This window comes from Sebastes fasciatus, chromosome 22 (genome assembly GCF_043250625.1).
Source record: "Sebastes fasciatus isolate fSebFas1 chromosome 22, fSebFas1.pri, whole genome shotgun sequence".
NCBI classification, from domain to species: Eukaryota; Metazoa; Chordata; class Actinopteri; order Perciformes; family Sebastidae; genus Sebastes; species Sebastes fasciatus.
In genome coordinates this window covers 18,997,318-19,006,540 of record NC_133816.1, presented here as the reverse complement: position 1 = coordinate 19,006,540, position 9,223 = coordinate 18,997,318, and the positions used below count along the sequence as shown (strand labels likewise).

At 36.9% G+C, this 9,223-nt stretch overlaps 1 non-coding gene across 1 annotated transcript; it reads right to left on the bottom strand.

The window, feature by feature from the left end:
* Positions 1 to 337: 337 nt before the first annotated feature.
* On the bottom strand, positions 338 to 411 carry trnar-ucu (transfer RNA arginine (anticodon UCU)). Its single transcript has one exon. It is a non-coding gene; the product is annotated as a tRNA-Arg (tRNA).
* Positions 412 to 9,223: the final 8,812 nt, after the last annotated feature.

Below are 9,223 nucleotides of genomic sequence, written 5' to 3'. Positions count from 1 at the left end.
AGCCAATAATAAAAAATATAAGAAAATGTAAAAAAAAAATATATATATATATGTGAGACGGTGGTTTCAGTATAGACGAAGCAGGCTCATATGAGTACACCTAATTCATCCATCACTATTTGTTCAAATTTACTAGAAGAGAACAAATGATTTATAGCATGCGTAGAAGAAGAAGGATGAAGCAGTGTCTCAATCTAGTCATTGTAACTCACATTATAGCTCGGACAGTGAGGATCGACTATAATAATCTGCAACCAAAACATCATCATCATCATCATCGTTGTTTCAATATGATAAAAATGACCGCAGGTCTGCCAGTGTGGCACACAGAGTGACTCATCTCTGCCGGGACTCGAACCCGGAGCCTCTGGATTAGAAGTCCAGCGCGCTATTCCATTGCGCCACAGAGACTGCGCCAGGATATCTCGGTGCTGGCACGCTTTATGTACATCTCTCCTCTCATATCGCTGCTCCTCCTGCATCCTCGCAGCATCAGGACCAGTCTGAGCAGACATGTTGGCTCTGACGACCACTAGAGGGCGCTGTTGCTACGCGACTGAGATGGGAGGCACCATCAGAGATGAGTCAGGTTAACTGGAGTATAACAGGAAGTGCACAGCTCGAGTTTAAGAAAATAAAAGTCACCTTTGTTTTGTTACTTTTGTTCTTACTTTTGTCAAACAAAAAGTAACTTTCGTGTGGAAATGTGTTACTTTACATGAAAGAGCAAAGGTGAATTTTCTGTTTACAGTAGGCTACACGTCAGATTTTGATGATTGAATGGATAATTTTGCATGTGATATCTCTTCTATATTTATCCCCAAGGGGGCAATTCATGTTTAGTATTCCCAGTCCATACATACATACATACATACATACATACATACATACATACAACAGACAACCAATAACTAGTTAAGTCAAAGGAAACATATTAAAGGCATGGTGCCGTTGGAGGGACAAGTTACAATAAGAACCATATAAATACATAGGATTATAGCAATAAAAGCCCAAAAATAAGAAACAATAAATAAGAACAACATATCTTAAAATTCCTCTAAATAACAGTAATTTAAAGTGGGTATGGTCTGTGTTCAGCAGCTTAACAGCAGAAGGGATAAAGGACTAGGAGTAACGATTTGTTCTCCTTAAGGGCACATTATAACGTCGGCCTGAAGGCATCAGCGAAAATTCAGCCGAAAGAATGTGATCTGCCAAAAGAATGTGACTCGAACGATGAAAGAAAGTTTAGAAGTTGTGAAGACAATTTCACTGAGAATCATCTCATCAGGTTTGATCAGCAAGACGTGTGCGAGTGGTTGTGCAAATTGTAAACAATTGGACTGACTCTTTTTTCACACGTGCCAAAACACGTACAATTGGCTTAAATTAAAGCGGAATTCTAATCTGTTGTGACCAACAAACTAATTGTTCAGAGATTTGAAGTTATTGTTTTGGGAAAAAAAAAAAATTCTCATTTGAAAGCTAATGAGAAACTGAGGCTTTTATTTTGAAAACTGAGCCACCAGGAAGCTTGTTTAATTTATGCTGACTTAGCGTTCGACGCTCAACAGAGCCAAAATGGCGCCTATTGGAGCTTTTGTTTTCACCCGTTTTCACATTGAAATATAACATTTAACATTTGTGTTGTCGATTTGATGGATTTATAAAGAAAAGCGAAATGGGTCAGATTAACATAGGCAGCTCTACAGACATTTTGAAGTGTTAGCAATGGAATGTTTTATTTTTATTATTTTTTTTATTTTTTTATTTAATTCTATTTAATGGAAAATAAGACATTTTACAGCTATTTTACTCTTCATAGCTCGGATTCATCGTTTTCCTGTCACATGTAGGCTTACTGTGGAGGTCCTTTCTATGTAAATGAGTGCAGAGCTCTCACTGTATATAGAATAACACTAGATGGGTTATAGAATAACACTAGATGGGTTACACCAGGATTGCATCAGATAGCCAATTATGCACCTCCCTCCTGCATGCCCTTCACCACAGTGTGACACCATAATTAATTTCTTGTCATCCAGGCTGTTTTTGCACACTTTGTCATGTCAAGGACACCAAAGTGGAGCATATAGACCCGTGCAAGGATTTTATCCCGTGCAGCAGGGATTGTGGAGAATTGTGTCCAGTGTCAGTAAAATAAATCATAATGCACAGTCTAATACTGCAGCCAGAGCCCCTGTAAATCACACAAAGCAAAATCCAACCCTAAAATTAAGCTTATTAAGCTTCTATTTGTGCCACACTTTTTAGATGTGAAATCTAGCTGAAAAAGCACAACAAAATAAGACTTTGTATTATTATTATTATTATTTTAAGGCCAGGTAATATATATATATTTTTATTATTATTATTTAATATTATTTTTAAGATTATTTTAACCTATTGCTACTCATGCTAAGATGTAAAATCTCTTTTTTTTTCAGCAGAAATCTAGCTGAAAAAGCATAACAAAATACGATTTTTTAAATTATTATTATTTTAAGGCCAGGTCAAATAAAAAGTAGCCAATAATAAAAATATAAGAAAATTTAAAACAATATATATTTGTGCCCTAGTAAGACGCTGGTTTCAATAATATTATTTAATAAAATAAAAAAGTGCGGTACAAATGTACTATTGCAAGTGAACCTAACACGAAAATAGACCATAATAGTCTAAATGTTTTATAATTTCACATTTTTTCTTGTAAGGTTCACTTGTAATAGTATATTTGTACCACACTTTTTTATTTTATTAAATAATAATATATATATATATATATACATATATATATATATATATATATATTTTAAGTGCGGTACAAATGTACTATGGCAAGTGAACCTCAATATACATCTGATAACCTGGACATATTTCTTTACATTTTCTTATATTTGTATTATTGGCTATTTTACCTGGCCTTAAAATAATGATAATAAAAAAATCTTATTTTGTTGTGCTTTTTCAGCTAGATTTCAGCTAAAAAAAAGAAGGAGATTTGACATCTTAGCATGAGTAGCAATAGGTTAAAATAATCTTAAAAATAATATTAACTAATAATTATAAAAAAGTGTGGTACACATATACTATTACAAGTGAACCTTACACAAAAAAATATATATGAAATTATAAAACATTTAGACTATTATGGTCTATTTTCGTGTAAGGTTCACTTGTAATAGTATATTTGTACCACACTTTTTTATTCTATTAAATAATATTATTTTAAAGATTATTTTAACCCATTGTTACTCATGCTAAGATGTCAAAGCTCCTTTTTATCCCAGCAGAAATCTAGCTGAAAAAGCATAACAAAATAAAAAAATGTTTTATTATTATTATTTTATGGCCAGGTAAAATAAAAAGTAGCCAATGATAAAAATATTAGAAAATGTAAAGAAATATATTTATGTGCGCACAGTTTTTTTAAGTAAAACTCCCAGTAAACAGTCAATATGTAAACAATAAACATGACCAAAACATGAGTATATCTTCATAAAATGTATAATAAATGCTGTATTTTAGTGTATTTTCATCAAATGTATAGTTACAGTTGTAGTCAGATTGTACTTGAATACATTCAGTTGCATCACTGTCTGTGGGATCTTGGTTTTAATGGTGATATTGCCTTTGAAATTCAGATTTTATACTAGGTGAGGAAAAAAAAAAAAAATCTTATTTTCTTTTTTGTTGCTTCTCCATTGTAATCTCCATGGTGATAAAGTTTAGTCGACTTACAACTTATTCATATTCCATAGCTTTCTAACCTTTCAAATGGGACCAAAAATATGCATATGGTTTTAGAACTGGTTCCGATTAATTATGGGTAGTTACTTTAGGTGTTTTTTCTTTTTTTGTTTGATTTTTTGAGGAATAGGGCTAGGACACAGGACGTTAACTAATGATAATGTGGTAAAACAATAACGGCCCACATTCATTTTGGGACGGCTTAAAGGGGACATATCATGCTCATCTTCAGGTTCATGTTTGTATTTTGGGTTTCTACTAGAACATGTTTACATGCTTTAATGTTCAAACAACACATTATTTTCCTCATACTGTCTGTCTGAATATACCTGTATTCACCCTCTATCAGAAACACTCCGTTTTAGTGCTGTAGGGATTTGGCAGTAACAGGTTTGGTTATTAGCAAATTAATTAATAAATAATAATAGAATTATTAATATTAATAAAGATTATCAATAAACATTAATAATAAACGGGGCACCACCCTGGAATCAGGGACCAATAACCAAAACGTTGATATAGTCTCATTATATATGCTAAACTATCAATTTGGAACGTTGATTAATAATTAAATTAATAACTATAACCAAAATAGATAGTAAAGGTTGAAGGATATCGGAGCTCTTGACATAGCAGAGGTTGGCATTATTTACTCTTGTACAACATTAAACAGACCAGCATGTATATTCCACAAACATTTATTTACAAAATGGGGAACATGGCGGTTACGCTCAGTGTCCTTATGCAGCCTCTTGTGACCCCCCTTCGACCTGTTGTGAAGGTGATCTTTTGAGGTGGCAGATCTGCTTGACACGTCAGTGTTTGAGCTGGTGGGCTCAGTTGGTTTGCAACCCTTTTTGGAGATGACCAGAGATTCCCAAGCTTTCTGTGTCATCTTCCTTATCTCACACAGTGAGGGGTTACCCTCATGCGTCCTCAGTACGACGTGAGTGCATACACATGGATGCAAATTCTGCAAAAACAAGGACTTGAAGAAGGCGTTTTCTTCTAAGCCTGGTGCATTCTTACCTTGGAAGTATGCATGCCTTAAACGTTTGTAGTAATCTCTAGGATTCTGACTACGTGTATGTTTAATTTTAAGGGCTGCAAACATCGCTGAGGTCTCGTCAGCAGTAGAAGAGAATTCTTCTATCAGTGCATGACGAAGCTCACTATAGTCATTTCTGACACTGGGAGGTTGTGACTGTATAAACTTGTGCACAGCTTTAGAGCTGGTTTTCCACACAAGTTTAACTTTCTCCCTTTGGGTGGCGTGTGTTAAGTCAATTAGATTGTGATCTAATTCCCTAAAATAGTCATCAATGTGATGATCACAGTTGTCTGGATCAAAACATTCAATGTCTTTAGCTAAAAATTCAAGCTCTTCATGGCGGGGACTCTGGGGGGTCCTTTCTGCTGAAGGCAAGACTAAATTAGTATTACAATGCACTGGTGCATCACATGCTAAAGTTCTCTCTGGCTGAGAACCAGAGGCTGAACAGCTGTCATCACCCTTGTGACAGAGTGGAAAGGAGGCTGAGCAGGCTGAACTTTTGGAGGGAGGAGCACAGAGGAAGGTGTCATTTCTCTGTGGCTGAGAAGAACATGAGGCAGGATATCTTCTTGAAGATAAACTACATGTGTCTTCACTGTCAGTTTCAGAACAATAGGAAGTCAGGTAGCCGTTCACTCTTTCTCTCAGTGGAGGTTGAGGAGCTGACTTCATTCCCAAGGACTTTGAGTCGGATGGAAATCCTTCACTTCTGAGTGGAGAGGGAGATAACCTCTCATCAAGTGAGGAGTGTGAATCTGAGTAGCCAGAATCACAGTGACTGACAGACTGTGGTGGGGAAAGACATTCTAGTCTAAGCCCTAACAATTTTTCTTTGTATTGAAAAAGAGCTAACTGTGCTGAATGCAGGTCTTCTAAGTAACGCAAGGCTTTCTTATCAGCTGTCTGAACTTCGTGGAGGAGACTAGCATTTTGCGTTCTTAGGCTATCTACCTCTTTTTCCAGGGCTGCTTTACTCTGAATGGCAAGACTAGTTTGCCTGTGAACAATCAGAAGTAAGCATTTCAACAATGAATCTTTGGATGCGGTCTGCGCATCCCACTTGTCTGTGAGGAGCGATTCTATTTCTTTCCTGCACTCACTGCAACTCAACCTGCTGATGAGTTCAGGGCAGCCAGAGTTTAGGCTCTGTGCTAGGGAGGAAATAAAAAGCTCAACACAGGGGTTCTCCATTGTTATACCTGGAATTAGAGGGTGAAACTAAACAGGATGTCTAGTAGAAAACAAAACAAATGTTGTTGGCTATGGTGTTGCGTTGGCTAAGTCACAGCTAGGTGCAAACTTATATCACAGGGCTGTTAGCACACTGTGGCTCTTATCTTAACTCAGGCTGGAATGCTTGGCAGTTACACAGCCATCTACAAGCTCTCTATGTTACACAGGGCCGGTGGCACGCTGTGTCATTAAAGGAACACTTAGATTAACAGCAAAATATGACAACTAGGCTAGATTGCATTGAACACTTGGTATTCAAATGCTGAACCAAAATCTTTCAAGTTCTACAGCGTAGGTCAACTTGAATTAGCCGCAAAAGCAAATCTCTCAAATAAACAACTCCAACCACAATGTACTTGTTTAAAAGTACAGCTGGACTTCTACTCCTGTGGAAGACTATTGGAGTAGGATGTAAACACTTTTGGTTTGTTTAGAAGTGGAATATGACATTTTTGTTTTTGACCAAAGATTATGCTGAAAATTTATATTGCACAATTATGAACAATTTGCAAACAATAATACTATGCCTCACACGGGGCACCAACATGTAGGAATTTGGCAGTAACAGGTTTGGTTATTAGCAAATTAATTAATAAATAATAATAGAATTATTAATATTAATAAAGATTATCTATAAACATGAATAATAAACAGGGCACCACCCTGGAATCAGGGACCAATAACCAAAACGTTGATATAGTCTCATTATATATGCTAAACTATCAATTTGGAACGTTGATTAATAATTAAATTAATAACTATAACCAAAATAGATAGTAAAGGTTGAAGGATATCGGAGCTCTTGACATAGCAGAGGTTGGCATTATTCACTCTTGTACAACATTAAACAGACCAGCATGTATATTCCACAAACATTTATTCACAAGATAATAAAGGTTTAAAACACAATATTAATCTAACTAAATAACTAAACTAAACAAACCAAACAAAGTGTGTGGGCATGTGTGTGTCTGTGTCTGTGTGTGTGTGTGTGTGTGAGAGAGAGAGAGAGAGAGAGAGAGAGAGAGAGAGAGAGAGAGAGAGAGAGACAAGATGGCTTCCTGTCTCAAGATGTCTGCCTACAGACAAAATGGGGCGAGCACTGTAAAACTACAAAGATGGCGGGATCAAAGATGGCCGCCAACATGTCACCACATGTCCTCTTTGTTCTTCGGAACACATGTGCTCAGGAAGGACAAAGGGGGGGGGGGTGATATGGGGGTTAAGATTATCTGAAGCTGTATGTTTATGTTTAACTAAATCACAGTTTCTGTATGTGATCTTAATGTGTGTGAGATATGCAGTGGGTTAGAAAAGATGGTTAGTTTGCATGCAAGACCTTGTCTATGTGAAGCATAAACTAAACACATCAGATGTGGCGAAGCCACCTACCCAAATATCAAATACAAATAAATCACCACAGTCAAACTCAGTGAATAACATTAAACCAAATCAATACAAGTACATTCTAGAAATCAATGTTGAACAGTCTTGCTCAGCCATGTGCAATTGCTAATGCTAAAGTAAGCCCAGTACGTTACCGATCCATGGAAGAAAAGGGTTTGTAATTCCATGTGTTGAAGTTGTGGTTCCAAGTCAAAGATGTCGTCTTTGCTGTGCAGATTAGAGGAAGCTGATCGCTCCAACACTTCTTCCCAGCAGCTTGATAGCTTGGTGCTAACTTCCTTGCGGTTGTTGCTTGAAGTTAGTTGGTCAAAAGGCAGGCTCTCGCGTCTTCTGCTTTTTGGTTCCTTGTGTTGCTATGGCTGTTTCCTAACAGGCCATAAGATCAGAGCAAAGCTGCTTTGCAGCTACTGGTCTGGAGAGCAGCAGCTCACCTCAAGCAGGTCAGCTTGGGTGAGAAGGTGAAGAAAGAGCAGAAAGAGAAGGAACAAAGAGATTCCTCTGGTTTTGTCCTGGGTGAATTTCACAAGTAGGTGTGAATGCTACAGTAGCCAATGGCAGCTGAGCTGAGTCCATGGGTCAAGGATCATGTTACTGAGTTCATGTGGTCACTGGCCACCAGCCATTTTGCTGGGTCCCTGCAGTGCATTTCAACGGAATGGCAATGGTGTTGCTAGGAAACAGCTTGGGTCCATGTTTACTTCCTGTCAGCTGATGTCATTCACATACACTGCAACCAGAAATAAACTGGGACACACTGTTTACGTTTAAAACCGTGTAATGGTCTAAATATTGTAGATTTGTGACATCACAAATGTACAGAAATCCGAACGGCTTGTTTCAAATGCAGAGTTTCTGAATATGGGCTGTGTGTATTTATCTGTGGATTGAGTGTTTTGATACTTTCACAGTATTTATATAGAACATAAACCTGCTTTATAATATAAAAGACGTGAAAATCTCACTTTTTACAATATGGGACCTTTAAGTTGTATTTCGGGAGGATGGTGAAAAAAGCTAGTTGAGGGCCCTGTACATCAACAAAACAGAAACATGCTCTCTTTTTTTTATCAACTGTTTTAATTTAAAAAAGAAAAAAAGTAGAACAATAATCATTGCCATAACCATCACAAAATAACAAAAACTGACCAATAAATGTCATCCACCCCACCCCAGCCTAGACCCATATACCCACAATGGTTCTACATACTGTAGTGGCCTACAAACATTCATAGTTTTACAACAACACAACCGAGTTCATTTTTAATGCCATACATGTACATTCAAGCCTATCTCTATAGCTCCATGTATTATAGCTATAGATTGTGCCATATGCTACCGTGTACGGTCGATTGAATGAGGAGCTGCACGAACCTCCAGCTAAAATATGAGATTGTGAGGTCGACAGATCTAGTGATCAAAAAAAAAAAATGAAAAAGCCACAAGATCTGCAAACTTAAGCAATTTTAAAACCAATTTTGAAACTTCCTCATCTGTCTGGAGTTAATGAAGAAATTCACTCAGACTTTAAAAGGAGAACTGAAACTTCTCTGTGCAGGTAATGAAACATCATGACCCTGAACATTCTTAGAACTTAGCTTTCGAATCTGGTTATCACACCATGACTTGATCGGCCTTACATTGGTTTGGATAATACACAGTTGTTCACCAGCTGATCCAAGGAACTGACACAAAGAAAAAAACGCATTACAGTCATGACTTAGAGAAGTGGATATTGTGAAACTTTGTTCTACTGAATTCCGGCCAATATTGTGAAATTCT